This window comes from Vicugna pacos, chromosome 7 (assembly GCF_048564905.1).
Source record: "Vicugna pacos chromosome 7, VicPac4, whole genome shotgun sequence".
Classification (NCBI taxonomy): domain Eukaryota; kingdom Metazoa; phylum Chordata; class Mammalia; order Artiodactyla; family Camelidae; genus Vicugna; species Vicugna pacos.
In genome coordinates, this window is record NC_132993.1 from 27,241,681 (window position 1) to 27,268,594 (window position 26,914).

General features: G+C 34.9%; 2 long non-coding RNA genes across 2 annotated transcripts in view; one reads left to right on the forward strand and one right to left on the reverse strand.

The window, feature by feature from the left end:
• Window positions 1-26,914, forward strand: part of LOC140697358 (uncharacterized) — a 76,456-nt gene that overhangs the window by 45,666 nt on the left and 3,876 nt on the right. Inside the window, exons 3-4 of the long non-coding RNA XR_012074316.1 lie at window positions 22,089-22,286; window positions 25,594-25,698. This is a non-coding gene — a long non-coding RNA (uncharacterized lncRNA). The remainder of the gene's footprint in view (window positions 1-22,088; window positions 22,287-25,593; window positions 25,699-26,914) is intronic.
• Window positions 1-26,914, reverse strand: part of LOC140697359 (uncharacterized) — a 148,011-nt gene that overhangs the window by 3,130 nt on the left and 117,967 nt on the right. The window lies entirely within an intron of this gene.

A 26,914-nucleotide genomic window follows, 5' to 3' on the forward strand; every position in this document is an offset into this window, starting at 1 on the left:
TATGTCTCCATTTTCTGCTAAAATTAATCCAAAGCAAATTTACTGTCTAGTACTGTTCTGTCTCAAGAATCTGCCTTCTGCTGGGAGGCTAAGGCTTGAATTGTTTCATTTGCCACTACCATCCCTAGAGTAAGAGAAAGACTTCATAGTTACAAGAGGAGACCTTGAGACTACAAGGTTTCAGTTGTCAGCTGCTGGCAGGTACTGTTCTGAGAATGGTCGGTGGTGTCCTTGAGTCTGCTACAGTTCAGAAAATTCAGGCTCTCAGTAAGATGCCTGAACCACAGTTACTCTATTTTGATTTTTACATGAACTCTTCCTTAATGGTTAAGAATGCATATAGATAGACAGTGCATGTTTGATAGCCAAAAATAGGCTGTTCTAGTTTAAGTTAAATCATGTGTAAGCCAGAATGACTTCCCCTACCTCAATATGTGAAATTTCCTTCCATCATTTCCTCTTTTTGTTTGCAAATCTTTTGATAGAAAGTATTGATAGTCAAAATACTTATCCTTCAGTGCCAGGATGATTGCTGCCTGTCCTTTGGTTTTAGGTCCACTCTTGTATGTATGTCTGTGTATAACATACACACATACATATCTGCTTAGTGTTCCATGCTAGGGGAAAGCTAAACAGACATAGTTAACAAACTCAGAGGTATGCTAATGGGGAAATATTTTATAGGCTACACATTTTATCATTTATACCACATTGTCACAGAAACATTGTACATGTGCTTTTAGCAGCAGAGTTAACCCAAAGTGATACATATTAAGAGTAGTTACTCTGTGACAGCTTCATTAGAGAATTTTCTTTCTACCCTGAACATTGAGTTCAACAGTATGGTTAGAAGTAACAGTGACTTTCAGTTGTGATAAGGAGACAGACATCTTTTCGTCTTGGTGTGGCTGTCCTTTGAGGTCAGCAGTTCTTTCTGTAGGCCAGTCCAGTGCTGGGGCCCTTCTTAAGGGACTTTCTTAATTCAAGAGGTAATTTCCTTTTCTTTCACTGTGTATGAGCTAGTTAAGTGCACCTGAAAGAGTCCTTTTATCTAGATTGGAGACAGTTCTTTAAATGTTGCCTTTTATAGTATGCGTAATCTGCTGGCTTTACAAGTCATCATCGGGCATTTGATCTTCACTCACAGACAGACTGCTGCCGTAAGCTTCAGAATCAAAGAGTATTCTAATAATTCAATTAAACTTTATAATAATTAACACAGCAACAAGGTACTATCTGGTAATTGAGTCATAAGCAGTACATATAGACCTCAGTTAACAAAACTAGAATTTAATACCCAGTAAAACATCTTTTTCTCTCTGAAATTAGCCTCATTTCTTCCAAGTTTAGCTAAATTAAGACTGATTTGTTTGCAAAATAATTATGGTTAATTGATCACATAGGCTCTTTTAAATTGGCTGTGCTTGAATTTTTCATAAATCTCAGACTGAACTTTTTTTAAATTTTATTTTTTATTGAAGTGTAGTTGATTTACAATGTTAGTTTCAGGTGTACAGCAAAGCAATTCAGACACACACACACACACAGGTTTTCAGATTCTTTTCCATTATATGTTATTATAAGAAATTGAGTATAGTTCCTCATGCTATACAGGAGGTCCTTGTTGCTTATCTATTTTATATATAGTAATGTGTGTCTGTTAACCCCAAACTCCCTCCTCCACCCTTCCCCCTTTGGTAGCCATAGTTTGTTTTCTACGTCCATGAGTCTATTTTTGGCTTGTAAATTTTCTTTTTGATTCCACATATAAGTGATATCATAATATATTTGTCTTTCTCTGTCTGATTTACATCAGACTGATCTTTTAAAAGGCCTCTCAAGGCCAGGAAAGCCATGCCAAAGGCTTGTCGCAGATTCTGCCTATGATATCTATAGATTTTAGGGAATTCTTCTCTTCCCAAGGTCTCCAAAATATCCTGTGATTCCTGCACCTGTCAGGAGGTGACTTGACTTTATTCACCTGGTAATGCTGTGAACATAGGGGTTTCCAATTTCTGGAGAGATCAGGGAAAGAAAAGATAAAAGGGTTTCAATTCTGTTTACAAAGTATAATTTGTCAAGTTGCTGGAAGTCAAAATTAGCTTGGGAGGGTGGAAAGGTTACCACATATCTTGAAAACAGATTAAGAGCCAGTAATATTTCAGACAAAAACCATAAAATTAATCACATTCACTAGTTCACTCAGTCATACCTAACTAATCCTTTCTGCTAATAGTTTTATGAACACTTCCTATTTTTCACTAGGATTCTTTAATTTCTTATCCAGTTCAGTGGTATTATGAAAGGTATCAGAAACCAGTACCTGTCAAAAAGTCCTTTCTATGAATCTTAAAAATGAAGCATTTTTGCAAGAGCATCAGGGTACAATAGTAACCGTCTATGAACGATGAGACTTTCAAAGGCATTGATAAAGGTCCGATTACAATGCAATTGGTAAAGAAACGTGGTTACTGCTATGACATACACTTTAAGATAACGAGAATCATGACTAACATTTTATCATTTCATAACAAATTTTTAGGAGTTCTGTGTAATTTCCAGGACATTTTTATTTATGAGATTTACTCAGATAATATAACCTAAGAAGGTTTGTCACCACTCATTTGACCAAGGGTTCCCATATAATTTGATACCAAATAATCCTGATTGGTTTAATATCTCTTTCTGAGATGCTTCAGGGCCATTTGGAAGACTCAGAGTTAGCTTAGAGGTCAAAGGGAATTGAATTAAGATTTGATCTTTGGGAATTTTGTCAAAAATATCCAAAGGCTTCAAAACACTTGGGCAAATAGGATTATAAGTCATTGTGAAATAATACTTACCTACTTAACCAAAGTGACAATAAAAGATTTTAAAGGCAAATACAGAAAGTTACAACAGGGGACTTAACAGATTGTGAGTTTGCCTTTTATCAAAAGCAGGTCAACATTCCAAGAAAATTTTGTTATCTTAATAGGCAGAACAAAACCAAATTCCAATCCTGTACCAGCCTACATTTAATAATAAACTGTATTTACCTAATTTAATTTAATCCACTTGCAACCTAAGCATGCACAAAACTCTTAGGGTTCCTTTTCCATAAATCTTCTACAATTTTCTTTATCTATATACCATTTACCCCCTATTTTCTTTTCCATTGAGAAATAATCAGCTTTAAGACAATATCACTTTATTTTCCCCTAAAAAAAGGATTTCTATCCCTTATACTTTTTCCCCTTGCAAATAAAATGTTCTTTATTAATTTTTAGTTTTAATTATATGATAGAATTCTCAACACTTAAAAACCTTCATTTCTAGTAAAAACTAATAAGTAAAAAGTTATGAACTGTCTCATATTTGCATTCTGTAGCTTAGAAAATGTATAAATACTATTTCTAAAATCATGCATTTCCTTATAGAAAATGTCTGGTGCCATTTATAAATAGGCTTCCACTTACAGAGAAATTCAAGATATTTAGGACTACTTTTAGTAATTAATGCTTCAACACCTTATTTGTGAATGATCTAGGTAGTTTATAAACCTCCATGATTTCACTTAATTTAACAAAACTGTAAAGTTTCAAGTTACCAAAATCTAGAGACTATTTTTAAGTAGACACTCCTAAAACATAATTATTCTCAAAGACTTCACTCAATAACTTTTCTCATTTGTATCTAAATTTTCATCATATCAAGTTATTTTTCTTTTTTGCAACATCTATAATATCATATTGGACTTCTAGTAAGGCTAGGTACAGTAAAAATATTACATTTAATGTCAACTCTAGAGATACGTCTATGTTAAAGTTTAAACTAACTTTAACACTAGACATTAATAAATATTTCCCAGGTCATGTGAACCTAAAATTCATTTGGGTTAGCTTCTTTTATGTTTCTGTAAATTTATATAAGTTCTTAATTTCCTTTATTTAATTGGATTAAAGATTATTTAAAAATTAATTTTGATAATACCATAGGAAGGTAAAGACATGTCCTATCTATAATGTACACAGACATATATATATCCATATAGACACAGACACCTAATAGTTTTCCTGCTTGAGTTTAAAAGGCATCTCCTCCTCCCCCCCCACCTTTTTTTCTCTTCAGTGCCAGGAATTGGATGAGCAGATAAAAGGTCCTGAGAGCTCAGGTAGAGTATTTATGTCTTAAAGGCGTAGGGAGAAAAATTCAAGTTCCTCCTGTAAGGACCTGTTCCTTAGGGTCAGTATTCTGAAAAGATACATTTATCATACTGGCTTTCTTTAACTGCATGAAAAACCAGTTTTAGAATGTCAAAAGAGCTCCATCTTGACCATTTTTTTCTGGAGTCTAAAGAATATTGTGGCCACGTAGTATAAAAAATAGCTTTTTGGCTTTAGTCATGGAACTAGAACTAAAAGTTGTCCAGTTTTGTAGGATGCATCCTAAAGGACTATTTTTAGGAAATGAACTTTTGTTTTCCATGCCTGCCAATTAAAATGGTGCACATATAAATATATACTCTCACACACATGATCCAAGCCAAACCAATTCGAAAAGGCTCATTTTGATATGACAGCAATAAAAGCTTATACAAAAGGAATTTCAGCCCATTTAAAATACCATTTTCTTTTTGTTACAGCAGCATAACTAAAAAGTTCCCAATTTTGCAAAATAGACCCTAGGGGGACTACCGGGTACAACAGAGCTCTGCTTACCCACTGTTAATTATTCATGGCCAGTGTTGTCAGATAGTGAACAATCAAATCGATGCAAGCAGATGGGTCTTTGAGGGTCACAGTTGTCTGACTAGAGCAGGAGATTCCCAGCCATCATTACAGATAGTGCCAAATGACCCACAGACTTCTCAGTCCAAAAGAGAAAATCCATCAGTGCAATGCTCCACGTTGGGGATGGAGCCAGATGACCAGGTCTCAAAGCACAATGCAGTCAATGCAGTGCAACAGAGAACACCCTGCAGTCCTCTCACGCGAGCTCTGCTTCTCACCAGAGACATCTCAATCAGCCAGTGCCTTCTTTCTTTCGACACCACATCAAATGTGCTGTGGACCCATGACACCCTGTCGATGGCAAGTGCTCAGGGCTGTCCATGAGACAGAGGTACCCAGGGAACTGCTCAACAGGACCTGAGAGCTGCCACCAGCCAGGGGCCTATGTGCCATGGGCAAGCTGCCCTCTCAGGGTGGTGGTCCCTCCATGGTCGCCAAAATTGGTATTGAACTGAACCTGGGTCTGCTTGCCCCCTGCATACCAAAGGCAATCTAACGACACCAGGTTGTGGTGAAGGAGATTGCATTTACTGCAGGGCACTAAGCAAGGAGAATGGGCGATTATTGTGCAAAAGACCTCAACTCTCCAGTGGCTTTAAAGCAAGGTTTTGTTGTTTTTTGGCAAGGAGTTTTAAAGACACGGTTAGGAGAAAGTATTGTAGGATGTGTCATCAGCTCATGGACAATTTTCTGGTTGACTGGTGGTGAGGAAGCAGGGTGGTGGTTCCGGATTTTCGACCATCAACCTTCTAACTCCAACCAGTCTAGGGTCAATGATTTGAATTCAGCAGCTTCTACCTCATGGGGGTCTGGTTTCTGAAAAAAACAACTTGAGAATGTGTTTCTGACATTGTTACCTGTTTTCCTCGAGGAGAACTAAGGTCCTCTGATCCTCACAGTTTGACTTATTGCTTAAGTTATCTCTTTCCTTGTTCAACTGCCTTTTCTTTGCTCCCATTTCTGCCCCTTCTTAAATGATTAACTGCTTGAGCCTGTCCTTTGGAACTCAGGGATACCTGGGAGACTAAAGATTTTCCCACAGACAAGAGGCTGGGGACACAGAGGGGCTTGTGCCAGGAGGCCCTGCAGGGTCCTGCTCGGTTTGAGCTGTAAAACTTCTATGGTGCTGGCTTTCCTAGTATGTTTGTACTGTCTTCTTTGCATTTGAGATTTTCTGTTAGATACTCTTCTGGTCCGATTGCCTAGTTTCTTTGGAGGGTGCTGCAGTTCTAAAAATAGGCTTTTACACTGCCTGTTGTTCATGAAGAGGAGGGTGGGGAGGGATGCACAGAGACAAGATCTGCATGTACCTTCCGGGTGGGTCTTCCTATTCCCCTTGGAAATTAACATTCACCTGAGACACTGCTTTTGCTAATTACTAAAGTGCGTCTTACGCAGAAGGGAAATGATCCCAATGGATGCTTCATAATGCAGAAGGGATTGAATGGCAGCATGTGTGAAAAATACATAGGAAAAATTTAAAAGTATCTTTACATTTAAAAGAAAAAAAGTAACTAAATGTTTGAGTTTTAAAGTAAATAAGGAAACCAAAACCTTCGATAATGGCACAATTTTAGAAATAGGGTAAATGGAATTGAACTGCTGTAAGGTTCTCATGTTTGAGATGTAGTAAAAATACATATTCAAGGTAGACTAGAGGCAGCAATAATCTCTACATTAATTACTAGCTAACCACCAAAAGAATAATACATAACAGTATATAAGAAATAAGTGGATAGAAGAGATAAAATAGTAAAGATAATTATTATTCAAAGGGAGGCTAGAGAAGAAAAATAAACATGAAACAATTAGAAAGTAAATAGCAAAATGATGATTTAAATCTACCCATATCAATGGTTCAATTAAATGACAAGGATAAAACTATTGGATGGAATAAAAATATAAAAGAGCCAAACGTTTTCTCTTTACAATGTCACACTTCAGATGTGAACACAGAGGGACTTAAAAAAAAAAGTATACTGTGAAAATATTCAAATACTAACCAAAATAAATTTGATGTAAGTATAATATGAAAAATCTTCATATAGGAAATATTATTAGAGGCAAGTAAAAACAGTTTATGAGAATAGAATGGTATTTGTAAAATGGAGATAACTGGAACATTATGCTGTACACCAGAAACTGGCACAATGTAGCTGACTGTACTTCAATTAAAAAGAGAAAAAAATGGGGATATAGCAATCCTAAGTTGCTTCAAAATGCAAAAAGCCAAAATTTAAAGATATAACAAAAATAGCCACAATCACATTTGGATATTTGAACACAAATCTTGGTAATTGTTAGAAAAGGCTAGCACAAAACTGTAAAAGGAACAACACAATTAATTGACCTGTCCTATTTGACACTTACAGAGTCCTACACCCAAGACAAGAAAAATGTACATCATTTGTAGTAAAGATGGGACACTTTCCAAAACGAATTTATATGCTAGACGCTTAAGCAAGTATGAACAAATTTCAAAGTATTGAAATAATACACAGGATGTTTTCTGATCAAAGTGGAATTAAACTGGAAAACAACAATGGAAAAATTAGAAAAGGAAATTAAGTATAAGGTTTAAAACAACCCATGGGTCAAAAAAAAATTGCAAAGATAATTATAAAATACTTTGAACTGAGAAAAATAACATGGCTTATTAAAAACTTGTGAGATGCAACAGAAGCACAGCACATAGAGACACAGCATTAAATGTAAATATTGGAAAAGAAGAAGGGATGAAACATTTCATGGACCTACAAGTTGAATAGTCATGAAATATCCTGTGTTCAAGAGTCATTCTACATTCAGGATGGTAACTGATTTATTTGATAATTTTTTATATTTTTTGTTAGTCTTAAAATGAAAACATACACAAAGGGAAGTATGGTTCATAGAAATTAGACTATTCTGTGGTTCTTGTTAAAAATACACAAACTGGATTCCACTCCAGATCTGTTTTATCTAGAATCTGGAGTTATAGTTGGGAAATATGCATTTTTCACTATTTCTCCAGTAAATCTAAGTACCAGAATACTTTACAAACACTTCCAAAGAAACACTAACCAAATGCTACATTAGAACTTTTTAACTGCAATATATACCCTCCATTCTTCTAAATACTCCAAAATTCATACCACTGAGAGACCTCTTGCGTTCGTTTAGAGGTAAAATTGTATCCTCTACTACGACAGATTCGTTAAGATTTGAAAAACACAAAAAAGCAGACTGGCATCAAACTATCAGTTTTCTTTCTTGGAAAACCAAATTATTTTTGCAACTTTTTATCTAAAGATTTCGCCACTTCTTCCCAAATCCAGATCTGAGCCCCACGCACAAGATTTGGTCTGCAGCTGAACGTTTACTAAGGTGGCCTAAGAAAAATTACTGTTTTATACTCATCCTGAGAGGGGGAGATAAATTAGGCTGCCCTTCAAACCTGCTTCTAAACCGCAGACCCAGACATGTACCCAGGTGTGCTTAATTTACGAAACCTGGATTCCCAGAAGGAATGACCTTTCGCTAGAAGCTAGCCTAGAAGTGAAAAGGGAAAACCACCTCCAGTCTCTAATAGCTGAACCCTAGGTAACAGACAGAGGAGTACTGACAGCTGTGAGAATCTTGTCATTCCACCCATCAGATAAATGGCTCCTCCTGAAAAGAAAGAGAAGGGTGAAGGGAGAGGCAAAATAGTTTTCCCAATAATCCCCAAAGCGCTGACACTTCCACTGTAATAACTCCAAGAACTTGGGAAAATTATCCACAGTCCAACATGTTAAGGTACCCACGTGGATGATACATGTTTTTAAACTTGCTTTCACTTAACTGTATTTAAATACTATTTTTGGACTATGTAGAGGAATATATAAGAAATGACCTAGGAAATTTTTATGTTTATTATAAAGACGTTTTTGAGGAAGTGGCTCACTGTGTTAATGCTGTCTTCTCCCAAAGAAGACCTGTGGGGAAAAATTCACTCTGACCTTAGTTCCAGAAATAGTTCTTCTTCTCTTAAGCAGCTGAAAACCCTGTTTGTCCAAAATGAAACTCACCTCTCCTTCCTCAAAACACATTCCTCCTCCTGTTTCTTTGTCTTGAAGAATGGTGCAGTCAACCAAAGATACGGTGCTATTCTTTCTTGGTTCTTCCTCTTTATTCATGTTCCGTATGCAAGCAATCACTAAATTTTGTAAATTTACCTCTTTTATATCTCTCTGTTCCCACTCTGACCACCTTAGTTGCCTGGATTACTAGAACATCATTCCAATGTGTGTCATTGTGTGTCCTATCTTGTACTCTACTAGGCCATGTGCTTTGGTCAATTTATCGTAATATTTTAGGAAGTAGGTTGAAATCAGATACTTATGCATTTGTTTCACAGACTGGACCGTAAACACTGAGAAGATAGGTACTATGTCATGGACACTATAAGTAACATGATTATTTTTCCTTATGTTAGACATCTATAAACTCATTCTAATTTGTATTTCAATTCTGACAATGATATAGGACCTCCTGTATTAAGTAGTATCTCCATGGATTATATCATACTTTGGATCTTAGCTAATTTACTCATTTACTCAATTTTCCTCTAGTTTGTATTTTAAGTCCAAATCACCTTTGGAATTAAGCAGGATATAAATTAATAAAAACATTAATTCAACAGAGAGACCTGGGCTGGCAGACAACCAGCAATGTCCTTGAGGAGAACCAGTTTCCTGTAAGTCAGTCACATCTGGAGAACCATTAATCTTATTGTGTGCATGTCTGTGAGGTTCCATGTCCTTTTATACCTGTAGTCTCAGTAATAACATGCTTCAAGCCAACTCAGCTGTTAACTGTAAGGTATTAATAGGTCTGCCCATAGAATGCTATTTTATTTCATGCTTCACATGCTCAATGGTTTTGACCTTTTAAACATTATTAATAAATGTCATAACTCTCTTTGACCTCATCATCTTTAAAAGACATTTCTAAAAGCATTGCTGAGAGACAGAATATTAAAAAATAATTTTGAAAAACTGCTGAAGATAAGTGTGTAAGAATGTGAAAAAAATCTGAATAGTTTTTCAATTCTGTTACTCATAACCCTTGGGTTATTTGGAGAAACTTCTGGGGCTACTGCAAGGGGAAAGAGGATATAGATAATTGGCTGGAAGGATATTCCTCCCTTTCTTGAGTTTCTGCTTCAGCCACAGTATTCTACTTTTTGGAGGCTTGTGGTGGGGAGTTTAAAAATATATATGTATATATATATATATTTTTAAGACTACGAGTTCAGATCTATGTCATTGTTAGAAGTATTTTCATTTAATCAAAAAATCTTACCCACAAACACCCAACTTGCTGAGTCATTTTCATCTCCTGCGTAAAGCCCTCAATACTGATGCTTTAATCTTGAACAGTCCTAAATTTTAATCTAGACTTTAATAGGATTAATAACACCTTCAAAGATATGTTACTCATCTACCTGCAGAAGAGGCAGAATCTTGAAATATAATTCTTTAAAAATGTTAGATTATTCTTACGTGGCTAGTTTTATACATGCTGAATACAACTGGATCAGATTAAAGTTACAGAGGGAAAGTATTCAGTACACAAGAATTTGAAAAAGCAAGCATGAAAATGAACATTTTTAGCAGTTAACACTAATTCAATTTGTGGTGCAGCTCAATTTGGAACTGAGAGGACTACAAATTGCCTTCTAAGTACTTCTGATTCACTTAATCAGGAAAACTTCAAGAAGCAAATATCTCGGGATAAACTGCACCACAGAACAGTTGTTACTGAGCATCTGGCAAAATACCTAAAAAGGATTATTCTTATGAACAAGATTTTTAAAATCTACGTTTTAAAACCATTAAATGAGCTAAATCTGCATGATCACTACTACTCCATTATCTATTTAAGAAGACAGAATACAAGAACCAGTGTTTCCTAGATGAACCAGAACATTTCCAGAATGATGAAAAGTATTCCAGCCTACTGAGTATAAAATTAGATGCTGGAAGACGGTGGCTGGCTCCAGTTCTGAGGTCATGATGACTCTTCCTTATGCTAAGCAGATGAAATGTCAGAATAAAATCATAGCCTGGCTTTAGTTATGAATCTTAAATTAGGTGAGATAAAAAACCTTTTGAAGTGTCATGTACAATGATTTAAATCTGAGCTGCTCATTCTTATCCAGGGTACTGGAAATTGTATTATCTACCATGAAGACAATGTGCTAGCTAAGCTGACTTTAAATGAGCTTGTACCCACCCTATGGGACCAAATGAAGCATCTTCTCACTGCAGTTAGTTTATAATCATGAGCATGCTTCTGGATTCCACATCTTGTTTTACTTTCTTAATACTGCAACTGGTAGGCAGCAAACCACACAAAGCCAACTGCCTCGTTTCACCCCCAAAGGCAAGATACACTTAATTTAGACAAAGATTGAAGGAGTAAATTCAAATTTGTCTAGTGTTCGAGAAGCTTAAATATCTGAATTGAAATTTGTAGGAGGAGAAAAGGAGAAATTAGCGTGGAACCTGCTGTTTCTGACACCTGACCGCACTGTATCCTAACTCCTACTTTGAGGAATACTGGCTAGGAAGGGATTCAGTATGTTAGCATCAGTACCCTTTGCAGAGGGCATGAGTCTCTAAACGTTTTAGTCAAGGCTACTACCATTATATCCTTAGTATTTGGATAAAAGAAATTATTACCATTATGGATGCTTTGGTGAGCCTAAGAGTTTTCATAGATTGTATAGCCTTGTGACATCTGTAGCTCAGCCTTCTGAAACTTGGAGAACTAATAATTTAGATGCACAGAACTTTTTGATTTAAAATTTTCCTTTATCCACATCAAAGTGTTGGGATAGATAACATTCTCTGCAGGACTAATAACTTCAGAGCTCAAAGGAACAGCATCCTCCAAGTTTAGCTCTTCCATTCAGCTCTACCTGGAGGAAAATAAAATCAAAACTTTTCACATACATAGCTTTCTAGCTCTTTCTCATTTCTTCCTTTGGCCCCCCCGAAATCTTCTGTCACTTTAATATGAGAAATGTATGTCAACATATAAATACATATACACATACTGCTTGTAACAATAAATAATATGCCATCTGAATTATGAGAATTTTTCACCAGACACTCCAGAGTTCTTTTTTTCTTTTAGTTTTTTTAAACGGAGGTACTGGGGATTGAACCCAGGACCTCATGAAGGCTAAGCAGGCACCCTCCCACCGAGCTATACTCACCCCCACTCCAGGGTTCTATTTATGTTTAGTTTCACATCATGTAGAGACAGGCCAAGAGTGTCTGGAATCTGAATTTATTTATTGATTGAATATTAAACATGGTCCCCAACTTCAATTTACATAACAGATTTTCCACCTCTCTAATTATATCTTCCTAATTAATTTTAATCACATTCCACTGCAGAATTTTAAACATGTCTTTGGGTAGTCCCTTCCTGCCAATGCTTTGAATAGACTTCTCTATCATTTTAAGGAAACTGATTAGTACTTCCATGTGTCATCTTTTGAAGGGCTTTCTAGAATTTTAGTAAGTACCTTGGTTCCAGTCAAGTTTGAGACATACTCATGATAACCAGAAGTTTAATTACATAGTATTTTGGGGGGCCAGATTCTTGAAGGAAAATGGAGAGTATACTACAATCATAGTAACCACTTTAAAACAATTTAAACCATATGTCGGACACTTAAAAGAGGTGGAAAATAGGGAATAATAAATTGATAGCTCTAGTCCAAGATAACCTTTATTTTTGAGGTTAGTTTCTATAACCAGGTTGTACAGAAGAACCACTAAGGGTAGTTTTTAATAATACTGGTGTCTGGGTCATAAAATTTCTGAAAGAAAATCTCTAGGGATATGTTTTTCTAAAACTTTTCCTGCATGGTACTTATACAACCATATGTTTTTTTAAAAAAAAGAAAACAAAAAACAAAACAGGCATCTGGGAATCACTAGTTAAGAATTTTATGCTTAAAAGCCCTTAATTAAACTTTGCATCTCATTTCTTACATGTAAAAAGCTTGGAAATCACACCGTCCCTACATTTAAAAACAGCTGGGAAAACTAAAAATTAATGATTTCTAAGCCACATCAAAAACCTGAGGTTGCATAGCCCCAAATCTGTAGAAACCAGTATATCCAGAGAGCTCTAACAACTGGGATCTGCTTACCTGGAGTAGCTGGCACTGGAGCCTTTACATGGTAGGAACACTTGCTGGACAATTTTGATGGATTGCTGAATGTAATTAGTGTAAGAAAGTCCTCAGGATTACCATCTTGGAAGACTCCAACACCTCTAGGAATCCTACCAATTTCTTGCAGTGAAGATCTGAAAAGATGCCTGGTGGCACTGGCAGGGAGAAGGGAGGAGTAATCTGTACGCAATACGTCCAGAGCCTTCACCATAATAAAGATACACTGTCCAGGTGAAGGAACTTTAGCAGAGCATAGTTCTAAGTCTAATTTCATAAAGCCTTCTGCTTTAAGTAAGAGGGGAAAAGCAGAGCCAATGGTGCTCTGGAACCCAGTAACTAGAGAAGAAATAGGTGGCAGAGGAAGGGAAAAAAAAAAAAAAAAAAAACCACAGCTGTACCAGGGGACAAACACACATGAAGGTCATGGCTCTGAAAAACAGGCCACTACAACAATAAAGAGATTTAACTGGAAGATGAGAGAATGCTGCCTTTCCTCATACCTTATAGTACAACAAAATGAAACACAAAGAGAAAAAAGAATAAGGAAAGGTAGAACAGAATATCCAGGAACTTTGGGACAATTTCAGAAGTGTAAAATAAAATATGTGTAATAAATTCCAGAGTAAAGAAATGATAAGAATATCTGAAGTAATAATGGCTGAGAAGTTTCCAAAACTGATGACAGACATTAAACTACAGAACCAAGAAGTTCAGACAACACCAAACAAAATACTAAAAACATGAACAAACAATAACGAAAGAAACTCATTACAGCTACATATATCATTTTCAACCTCAAAGATAAATCTTAAAATCAGCCAAAGAAGAGTATCATCTTAACTTACTGATGAACAAATATAAGATTACAGTGAACTTATCAGAAACCATAAGAGAGAATAGAATGGAGTAAATATATTTATATATATATATGTAAATATATATAAAATTTTGAAAAACATCTATTGAAACCATCCTTCAGATGTGAAGAAGAAATACAAAGTTCCTCATCCAAAAAAGCTGAGGGAATTTATTGCTAACTAGAACTGCCCCACAAATCTTAGAAGACGTTCTCAAAGCAGAAAGAAAAGAATACAGGGTCAGAAACTTAGATCAGAATAAAGAAAAAGAGAACAAAGAAGAAAACAAAGGAAAAATAAAATATTTTGTTTTTTTAAATTATTAATTGATCTTAAAGGTATCTGCTTACTTTAATAGTAGTAAGTGTTTGGGGCATTGCATCATGAATAAGTAAAATAAATGACAGTGATGTTACAAAGAATGAGAGAAAAGAACTGGGAATTCTGTTTCAAGTATTTGTACTACATATAAAGCAGTATAATATTTGAAAGTGAACAGAATAGTTTAAAATGTGTATTAAACTCTAGAGCAGTTACTAAAATTTTTTAAAAATCAGTGTTGATGTACTAAGAGAATCTTGTAAAATGCTCAATTAAAAAAAACAAAAAGCAGATAGGGGAAATAAAGAACAAATGCAACAGATAGAAAAGTTTCAAATATGGCATATTCATCCAACTATAGCAATAATTACTTTATTTATGAATGGTCTAAGTACACCAATTAGAATTGATTTAAAAAAAACCCCACCAAGATACAACTGTGTGTTGTCTAAAAATAACTTACTTTAAATACAAAGAAACAGATGTAAGGAGAGCAGAGATGGAGAAAAATATTATGCTAACGGTAATCAAAATAAATGAATAAGCTATATTAATGTCAAGCCCAATTATGAACAAGAAAGATGATCTCGGTTTAAGAGGTGGTTTAAATAACGAAAAAAGGGTTCAATCCTCAAAAAAACAAAACCCACAATATATGTGCACTCCACAATACAGTGTAAAACACATGAGGAAAAAACTGATAGAGTTAAAAATAGGCAAATCTGCTATTTTAGTTGGAGGCTTCAGCATCTTTCATTTAGGAACTGACAAGTCAAACAGGAAATCAGTAGGATACATTTGACCCAAACAGCAATATAAATATACCTGTTCTAAGTGACGTTTAGAGAATGCTCCCTCCAACGGCAGCAGACTGTACACTATTCACATTATTCTCAAGTTCACATGCATTCATCACAATTTACTAACTTCAGAGCCTTTAACTGTACTTGAAAACATTTTAAAATAGAGATTATGTAAACTATGTTCTCAGGAAAGAATGGAATTAAACTAGAGCTCAAAAACAGGATAACTGAAAAATTTCCAAGTAATTGGGAATTAACCAAAACACTGCTAATACTACATGGGCCAAAGAAAAAGGTATAATAAACTTAAAACACTTTGAAGTATGTGAATGTAAAAATACAATATATAAAAATCTGTGGGGTGCAGCAAGAGCAGTGGTTAAAAGGAATTTTATAGCATGAAATGCATGTATTGGAAAAGAAGGTTGATCTAAAATCAATAATCTAAGCTTTCTCATTAGGAAATTAGAGAAATGAGAATAATCTAAGTCCAAAGCAAGGAGAAGAAGAAAAGCAGTAAAAAATTACAGTAGAAATCAATGAAATGTAAAACAAAAGAATTTAAAAAATTAACAAACCCTAAAACTAGTTTTTGAAAATTTCAATAAAATCCATCAACTAGCCAGGCTAACAAATTTTCATCTAGAAAAAATTAGAATAGATTTATAAGGAAGTTTTGAAGATAGTAAAATTTTCACATGCCCTATGCCCAGTTAACATCTTATATTAATAACATAGATATCACAATTAGTGAAACAATATAGACCCATTATTATTAACTAAAGTTCATGCTTATATTAGTATTTGTTTGTTTCAGCAAGGTCCTTTCCTTGTTCCAGAATTCAATCCAGAATACCACATTTAACAGAAGCATTTAGGAAGTAATTGTTCTACTTCTCAAATTCAATGTCAACCTCAATTTTGATTAGCTGACAGAATTTTTTAATTCCCTAGAAACGTATACTTGTTTTGATGTATTCTCTATACTATCTACCTAGAGGTCTTTCTTAGTTTGAGAAAGCTAGTAGATTCAGGTATTTTAAGCATTCACATTTACTGTTTTCTTAAAAAGTGCATGTGATTTTGAAATTAACTTCTTTTTAATAAGGTACTTATAATTGAGAACTTAATTTAACACAGATTTTCCTTAGAAATTACACTCTAAGCTCCTTGTTTTAGAGATAGTCAGCTTGAAGATACAAGTGAAATGCTTTTCCAGGATAATAGAGCTAGTTAGTGTCAGAGCTCACGTTACAGTACAGATTTCTAGATTCTAAGTTCTGGGTCTTTTCCTCTTCCCAACACTGCTAAATTTCCACCCTTATCTTTATATTCCTCTAGCCTTATGTATAAATTAGGACATTTCCTCCAGTTTTATTCTCATATGACTGGGAACAGATTAGGATAACACTTCTATATACTTTTCCAAAAATTTATAGCTGTAGAATATTTTTTGAAATATAATGCTTCTAAAATGTTTAAGAATTAACTTTTTCAAACATCTTCCAAGATTTTTCTTGACAATGATAGTAAATCACTGCAATACAGGTTTGGTATTTTAATCTCTGAAATATTATAAGCCATTTTAACCAGAAGATGGCCCATACATAGCACCTGCACTGACCTAATAGACAGTAATGGCTCATTTGTAAGTTTTATAACCTAGGGGTTTAATATTTCACTGCAAAGACTCTAATAGGCTTTGGCATGAGAAAAATCTATGGAGGAATCAGATGGCTTTTACAGATTATTAAGTAAATAACCCTCATTTAAAGCATATACCAGTAATAGAAGATTATGCAAATATTAAAGACATCTTTTTTTTTTTTTTCCAACCAACTGCTTGAATTCTACCCTTCTATAGTTTTCTGTCATGGTTCTGGCTTCTGAGAGGTTGATGTGCATACTGTAAATGATTGTTGAGCACACTTGCTTAAGAGAAAAAATACTGAGATCATTTAAGCTCCATTACATCCTCAGTGTCTCTTGTTTCTCTTAGATTACACTCCTTATAACAAACGTTTCATTCAAAACATATAATGGGTGATTTCAAATATTGGTTTTACAATTAGTATATTATTATAAAGTGTTTACTTAATTTTGAATAAAGCTTTTCTACTTATTTTTTCTGCCCCCTGCAGTTTATCAACACATTTTACCAAACTTTTATTTTATACATACAGCACACAGTTATGCTATTAAAAATATAATTTTTTTTCAAGTATTTTACTGTAGAATGCTCTTTAGAAGATATACTCTTATTAGAGTAATATCAAACAATTCTCATGTAAGTGGCCCTGCCTGACAAACTCTTGGAAATACCTGACTCACAGTATGTTGGCCTACTTGCCATTCTGGATGTTGGACAATCCTAGAGAACCAATAAGATCTCCCCCACTCCAATGAATGGAGTAAGCCTTGTCTGAAAAAACCTATCATATCTTATCTGAAACAACAGCTATATTGGTGCATGGTCTGGGATGATTCAAGATGATGTTCACTGAGGAATTACGAAGACAAGGAATTTTGAAGCTATCAACCTGTCAGTGAGGCAGAAAGGCGCAGGGGTGATGACTGCAGAGGAGCGGCCACGCAGACGCTGCTCCTTGGAGTTCAACTATCAGGCAGTTAGGAATATTTATCAAAATTGAGATTTCACATGCGTTCTGACATAGCAATGGTATTATTTGATTTGTATACGGCTGACAATAACTATCATACAGGCATACACAGGTATGCGTATATATGTCTATATATGTGGCTGTTAGAACGAATACAGAAGCTGCTTATCTATTTATATAAAAATTTCAAGATATACTGCTAATTAAATAAATCAGTATTCAGAATGCTGTGTAGAGTGGGCTAAACTTTGGTGTCTAAAGGTGCGTATGTGGATAGTTGTATATGCAGGTATGCTCCTGTTACCTAAAGTATCTTTGAGAATGTCTTTGTTTTTCTTTTTTTATTGAAGTATAGTCAGTTACAATGTGTTGATTTCTGAGACTACCTTTGAAAGCACGAACAAGGACTGAGAACAATGGCTGCCTCTGGGAGGATAATGAGAAGCCAGGGCAGGGTTAAGGTAGAGGTTCATTTCTCCGTCGTGTGGTACTGTTCCCAATGGAAGAACAGATAAAAATGTAAATAAAACATTAAAAAGAATTATACACATTAATTGCTACCATTAGTATCTAATCTATTCCATTGACCTTCAAATAAAGTATTGATGCTTTATTTTGTTTATCTCCTCATAAATGCAGAGTATATCTTAAAAGATGTTCCTCTATTTTATATTCTAGAAGTGCACCTTTGAACTACCTTTATCCTGATTGTTCTTCTGTTTCCATGTTGGTGGATTTAAATTTCACATTAGTATGTAGCTCTCAGTTTAGATGGTTTATTTTTGTTCCTTTTCCTATTCTCTTTATACGTGTAGAAAATATAGCTGAAATAATTTCCAAAAGTGGCACTGTGATTTCCTGGACTCATTTACCTTTTGAACTTGCTTTCCTGAGAACATTTCTATTTATTATCATTAGTAAAAATCAATTTCTTGAGGCTCATTTCTTTAACAAAGTAATTTCCTTTTTCCCTCTGTTTATATTTAGGAAATCCTCATTCAAACTTACCTCCCTCTCTACCCTTGAATAAAATGAGGTGGGTGACTTTAATCCCTTGTTGCATATATTTCTCTTTTGTAGATGTTTTTATCCTTATTAGACTTAGGGGGAAAGGTATCAGTAGCCATTTCTAAACAACTTGTTATGTATTATTCATCTAAAAAGTCAGGATTATATGAAGATGTTGGCTCAGTCGTAAGGAAACATTTTGTTCTATTTGAAGACTTTTTTAAAAAAAAATCTGTCTCGATACCTGGAGAAAGATTAAGTTATGTATACATAACCCCTTGTTCACAATTTTTAAAAGTGCCATAGAAGTATTTTGTATTTCTTGTATTTCTGGGTTTGGGGGGGGTGGGGGAGAATGTCACCTTCATTATATTTCATTCTCATTACACTTCTTGAGCACCCTTTCATATTTTGCATTATCTGCATATTTACCATTAAGTTACTGGTTTAAGGAACAGCCTCTTTGACTTCATTTAAATACCAGGGTGCAGGCTATTTGATAAATAACTTTTCTTTCTCATTATCAAATACAGCTTCTAACTAATACAGAAAGTTTCCTAACTAATATAAAAAGTGACTTTTTGAAGTAAGATTCTTAGTGAGAATCAAAAATATGAGGCATGGACTTAGCAGCTGGATGGAAGGAAGCGGGGAAACTAATACTGGAGATGTACTCCAACAAGAGCCTGTGTCATCTATTACAAACATATCCTTTTCCCTCCTTCACAGTGTTTATACATAAATACACACACATCTGTATACATTTCCCTATACAGCTGTATATATACATACTGAGAATTATAACGTATATGTGTACAGATAAATGGTTTCCTTTGTATAAGGCAGCATCAGAATATTTTTGTCTACTCTTCAGAGTCAGTGGTAAGTATGAAAATTATTTTTACTAAGAAATAAAACTGTTGGAAACAATGTTGGTGATCACATAGGGATGGAATGAGGATTTCCCAGGGAAATGGAAAAGCACATTTTACTCATAGTAACTAAATGAGTGAGATATTATTATCCACATTTAAATGAAGGAAGAGACAAAAGTGAATTACTTTCACTTTGCATAATTGGTAATAGCTTGAGATTTAAATGTAATATTCTGTTTGAAGGAGTTACTGAATTGACCCAATATAAAGATGACACAGGGACAAAGCCACCTTCAAGAAAACCAGGTTAAATGGATATATATCCAAGTTACTTAGGGATCATTTGACAAGAAAGAGTTGAAACTATTAGTATATTTTCATCTCCTTGCTACTGTGTTTTTATAGACTGAAATTTAGATTAAAATATAAAATATCAGCTACTAATACAGCCGTTTTTGAAACAGATTTACCTTCTTAAGTACGGTATTTGCCTTTGTTTGGAAAGATACTGAGGCACATGGCTGATTGTAGTAGGTTTAAAACCTTGTAATTACTAATATAAAATTTGAAATTAGGCAAATTATTGAAGGAATCTTTCACAGATGATGAGTGATTTTGTGAATGATTTTTGTAATTCATTAAACCATTTTCAGCACTGCCTGTTAAAATATTATCTCTAGGTAAATTACTGCTATGTGCCTTTAATGAGATTATAGTACGTGCAATTCAAACACCAGCTAGAACTTAGCAGAAATTTTTTTTTAAAAAGTTCCTCAACCACTACTTGAAACCAACAACTAATTTTTTTCCTTATAAGAAGCTAGTCACATCCCAGACACACATCTATTAGGTGAAACAGTACTTAAACATTTTTTTTACTTATCTATAACAAAACTCTCTAACATATAGGACGGCAATATAAAGACAAATTATAAAAGTCTGAACATTTAAACATTACAAATATAATCAATAAATTTGAAATATTGTAGAAAAGAAAAAATTTTGTTTTCAAAGTACTTTAATAACAACATTAATACATTTCTGGCAGTAAAAGTGAAATTTTATTATCTGGTTATATCTGCCATGCCATATCTGTGTAACAAAATTTCTATAATGGTGGTAAGTTTTGAGTTGAAGGTGAACCTCAGGTTTTTCCTAGGTTTGTGTGTACTGCTATGACCCAAGACTGCACGAGGCAGTGTTCTGACTCTTTATAAAGTTGTGTAGTAGATCTCTTCCCTCATGTACACTGTATCATACACTCTGTTCCTCCTAGGGAATACTCCTGTTTATGTTAAAAGGCCCTGCCCATAAATAGTATTTGCAATTATTTTTGTGTAAGAGTAAATACCGTCAGGAAATCATGTACTTTCTAAGAAAAAAAGGTCAAACTGAAGTACAAGTGATGACCTAGGGGTAAACAAAGAAGGACAAAGAACGTTGCCCACCTCCCAGTTCTTCAAGGACTGAGCTGTAACCCACGGCAGGTGCTGACAGACAGTGAATCATCAGAGGAATTCAGGATGAAAACCCGGACGAAGCGCTTTGTGCTTTGGGAAGACAGGCCCACTGATAGTTAGATGTGTCTCTCAGGATGAATTTTCATGAACCCAGATCCCTGCATCTTCCCATACATAGAAAACCACTAAAATCATTAACTTGAGATATCTGTTCTTTGTGACTAGCAGTAATCTTCTACTAAAATGAATGTTTGCATGCATTCCTCAGCCAAAAAATCATATATAAACTGACCTCTCTCTTGCCTGTTCAGAGCAGTTCTCTCAGAGCTGACAGGCTGTCCACCCAGGCTATACTTCTCAGTAAGATCCCGACTAAAACTTAAATTCACAACTCTTATGTTGTTCGTTTTTCTTTACGTTCACAAAGCTAATCTAATAATGACAGAGAAGCAAACGAGGGATGGCATCTTAGTGTAATTCATCAGCATCGCTGTGATAGTGCTGCACAGGAAGCAGGGGGTTACAACAATTAACATTATTAATTGCTCACGGATCCATGCATTTTTGGCTGCTTCTCTACTTAGTTTTGTATGTTGTGATTTGCTGAGATTACCTCTGCTAGGGTCCCCTGGGACGGACCACAGCGTGCGTGTTCGGATGAAATCTGTTCCACCCATCTCCTCAGTGTGGGACACACACAAAAGAGCATTTCTCATCTGGGACGTGGGTTTTCATGAAAGGAAAAAATGCAAGAGGAGGAAACAGAAACATGCAGTGCCTCTTAAGTTTTCTGCTCATAACTAGCACACATCACTTCCGCTCAAGGAACTTCTGTCCCCTCATTCAGGAGTTCATTAGGACTATGTCTACCCCAAGTTATTTCAAGATATGCTTTGCCAAATTGAGTTCCACTATTAGACATGGCTTGAAAATTTTGTCTATAATAGCCTGATGGCTGATTACCATGTATCTCCAGTGTCAATGCCACATACCTTAGGTTGTGTTATGGCAGTATTGTACATCTGGTATCAATTTCTGTGTTGGTCTGGTTTTGTTATAATTATGCATAATATTCAGCTGACAATTCTGACATTTACAATGCCCTGCATTTCAATCTTGCTTTAGTGTTTAACAGTTTACTATGATTCTTCAGAACTCTACTGGACTTACGTCTGCTGGACTTGGATGTAGGATGTAAATTCGGTGAAACACTGCTTCACGTGTCTCCTTGCTTTGGGAACAAGACCAGGATGAAGGAGCAAATCTTACAGGAGACATGTTCTCATAGTAGAAGACAGAGGAAATTAAGTGGTGAATGCACACATGAAACATCTCTGAAAACCTCTGCCAGGTACCTGCAAATTCTGCTCTGCCCATCTTCCCTGGGTCACAAAAGTCACCTGGCCAAGGCAAAAGTCAGTGGGAAGATAATTTTTCCCCCACATTAGACCATGGCAGGCGTGAGAAAGGAAGACTCATGATTAAATAAGACAATCTACATACCTGATAAACCAGATAAATACCCTTGCATTTTTATGTCCCTGCCATTGGCCTACTTCATTTCAAAGATACATAGTATCCAAAAATACTTCACTAAGTTAGATGAAGTCATTATCCAGCTGACTCATTTGGCTGTTTATAAAATTAATGCTAGAGTTTTGTATACAAATCATCAATTTTATATGGTTTTCAATCTCCACATAATAGAACAAGGTGAAGAAACGATGTTTCTGAAACTAAAGGCCAATACAATAATTATTAAATAACAATTATAATATACTGATAAAGTTTATGACAATACCCAGATCAGGTAAATGTTTCCAACAATACTGGCCAATTTATTCAACTTTGTAGTATGCTGTGTTGAAAGATGAAATTACTGAGATTTCAGCTCTCTAAGGAGTAGTAATAGGAGAGGTTTTGAGAATTTTATTTGTTAGGTTATTAATGTACACATAAGCTCACTGAAAAATGAAGCTGTCTTTGCCTCCGTGCTCAGTGCCATTAATTTTATCACCAGGGAAGAATGTGTACAATAACTGCAGTTTCTATATTTCAGCTTTTGCAAAAAATCTAGCAATGATATGAATCAGAATGATTCTTTAATAATTCTGAAATATATATACATTCAAGCAGTTAGACATGCCTACATGAGACGTTTTGCTTCTAAAGTTCTTTGAACATGACAGGTTGCTAATGCTTTACATCAATATTTTATTAAAATATGTCATAAACTCGATTTGACTTGTCTATTAAAAATTAAAATCCTTGTTCACAAGAGCTGGTCAAACAAGACTTATTAAGCAAACACAGTGGGGCTGAATACAATATATATTGTCTTTTAACCTTATACCAATCTCAAGAATTCTAAAACTGTATAAAATGTTTTTATATTGACAAGTGACTCAGCCCTAACCCTGTACTTAGGGAATAGCAAGTTATTGTCCAAAATGTGTCCTCTCTTTTTTCTGGTAACATGGTGAGACTATATGTCCCACTTCCATTTCAGTGAAGGGTGTCTATATGACTAAGTGATTGGTAATGGAATGTGAGCAGAAGTGATGTTTATCACTTTGGTGTTTAGTCCACAAGAAGGTGGCCTTATCCTTTCCATGGACAGAATAGTTAGAATTCAGTGATTCAGCTTTGAGACAGTGAAAATGGGTTGTGGGATGTGACTGCAACATGATGGAAGACACCTGAGTCTTCGAATGTCCATGTGAACAGAACTGTCCTGTAAATATTAAATATTAATTTATAACTAGTACATAAAAGTGAAATTAACTTGTTTGTTTTTTCAAACAACTGTGTTATGGGGCTTACATTAACACTAATGAACTCATTATAGTCATTTGATTTAGCAACAAGGCATAGTAATTTTAGTATTACCTTCTTATATAGTACATACACAGGGAGATGTTAAGATCAAATCTCTCACCAAATGTCAAGTTCCTCTTTTTATCACTTTTCATCACATGGGCTAGTTAGTATGTTTTTGATAATGGAAAAGATGGACCTCGTTTTACATTATTTTACGTCACACAAAATAAACACACCAAAGATCAAAAAGGACCACTGCTAAGTTATCCATATGCAAAAACATGTCAGTTTTGATATTTCTCATTTAAAGTTAAAATGAGTTATTCCACATTTCTTTTTTAGAGATTATCCTTTCAAGAAGAGACGTTTCAAAAATCAAATGTAATTGAAAACTCACTGAAAACAAATAATACGCAAAATGATATCTGGATTGTTTATATACCAAGTCTGAAACCCTTGTGGATAAGAAATGTACAAGAATAAAGAATTCAGGGTTTTATATTTGTCTTGAAATGTAGTTATTTAAACTTTAGGAAAGGTAATTGTTAACTGTAAAATGATATACTCTATATGAAAAGATATAGAGAAAATGGGTTCTTTTCTACAGTTTAAACCCAGAGGGACTCTCCAGAGTAGCACGGTGCTAGGCACTGACATAAAGCATAAGGATGAATACACATTTCTACACAAAGCATATCTGAAATCTGTAAGTACTTTTAATTTAACTATTGACCAAGTTATTTTAATGTATAATTTTGGGGATTCCCAAGTTTGTTTTTTTCTTATTTCAGACATAGAGCAAAATAAGCCAAGTTAAGTCTCATGCACTCACTCAATATTTGCAACTTGATGTAATAACAAACACTGCCCAGAGCAAATGTCATCATTGACGACTTACGCTTCCACAGTTTAGGTTCTCCCAAGTGCAGTCCTGAGGAGCACAGGGAAAGGGCTGGGCAAAGTGGGACAGAAAAAAGCTAATAAAGAATATGTTAATGAGGGATTGCTCCTAAGGACAACTGAGGCTCAACCTTTCAGGGGTGTGGGGAACATCTGAAAAACACTGTAGAACCCCAGGATTGTCTGACCAGCGGGAAGGTAGTGTTCATCTACTAACTCTCACTCTGCACTGGTGGAGCACCGCTCTCAAGGGTGCTAAGTCCACCCTGCAGAACTGCATCTAGTGGTGCGGAGTAAGCGCCCCGGTGTCGGAGAAAGCCCTCAGGCAGGGAAGGGGGACAGGTGCAGGGCCTGCCTGAGTACAGAAGCAGTGAGCATGTTGGAGACTGCAGCTACAGGTGAACTCAGATGGCTCAAGGCCACGTGCTGCCTCATCGACAGCACCTGCCACACTCCATTTTCTCCCTATGATCCTCTGTTTATCTATTCATCTAATATTTATGGAACACTTTTCATTGGGAATGATCTGTTCTAAATGTCTGGAAAACTGCGGTCAACAAAACAGAATCCTTAACTCCTATGGAAATTTTATTCCAGTGAGAAAGACAGGTGTTAAAAAAAAGCAAATGATTATATATTTAAGAGACAGAGGAAAATATTTAGGATTTAGATAAATTGTCTACATCTCCCTTCCTCACTCCCCCAAGAACCTGGGAATGACAACCAGAAGTTTTTTGTTCATTTTAAGTAAAAACTCTGCCCTCTAGGTATCTGAAAACAATGAAACAGACTGCCTCCTGAATTAAATCGTTGAATTTTTATATGTTAAAGATAATGTAGACTTTGTGGATTACATGAGCTATTTGATTAAATGATAAGTAAACTCTTTTCTGACTTTGATTAGTGATTTAACTTCAAAATTTCTTTGCCTCTTTTAGAATTAAAGAATATCTGAAGTATTTTCATGTCACCAAAGAATATACTTCAAGTTGGATATATCTTTTCTCTCAGGGAATTTCATAAACTATGTACGGAGCATGTGTGTAAGTTTTAAACCCCCAGCACCATCATAACACCTGGTATGTACTGGGCACTACACTATCTGTCCAAAGGATATATGCACAAACTTAATTTAAGCATTAACTTAAATATCTTGAAATTATATTAGTATTTTAATTTTCATATTTGTATCAAAGCCATTTCTGCATACATTTTCTCCTACATATTTTTAAAATCTGGTAGTGAGTTGGCTGCAGAGTTTAGAGAGGAGAAAAAATTTTCAATTATTCTAAAATTTAAGACAATGTTCTGCACTTGAAACTGTTTAAGCTTTGAACACAGTGATATTTCTTTTGAAATTTGTCATTGGTAGGAATAAGCATGCCCCCAACACCTGGTTTCTGAAATATCCTATGTAAAGTGTATTTCTTGTATACAAAAACCAGGAAATTTTGGAGAAGAGTAATTTATGAGAAGTATGTATAATAAGGTAAGGAAGTTTCTGTCTTTTGATTATTTTTCTCTGAACCAAAAACAAATGTTGAAAAATCATAAGCTTCCAAATAGTGGAGACCCTTGCCTCCTCCTGGCTTTATATCAGAACAACAATGTTAGGTAGTCTCTCTTGTTTGTTCTTTGAAAAGTATGATACAGATTGCCTTAGATAAACATTTTAAACCAATAATGAGGTGCATAATATTACAGCACTAATAAAGTTTCAGGCATTTCAAGGAAATTACTACATGTACTATATACACACACACATACACATAGACACACACTCACACACACTAAGTAGAGGCTCTAGCTAAATTCTACAGCAGTTAATAATCTTTGTATAAAACCATTATAATTTGATAGTTTCAAATGAGGGGTATTTAAAATATTTATATACATATTATAATTGATTCCAGAAACTGACAAAACAAGTCCAAAATTATGGTCATATAAACATGATAACTACTTTCCAGGAATCATTTCTATTAGACATATAATTTCACAATAATACTTGTCAAGCTACACTTTTAGATTTGCGTAAGAGTTTGATGTGTATGTTCCTAAACTTTATATATTTATATGATACATTATAAAAGAGAAATACATAATTAGAGACGATGCATTTTTAAATCTACACCCACAAGGTGTTATGTTCAACTCAAGATATCTTTGGATCCCCAATATAGATTTGTGTAGATTTATTCTTAATGACCTGAATAGCCCTTCTTAAGATGGCAAACTCCCTCCAGACTCCTAGAACAG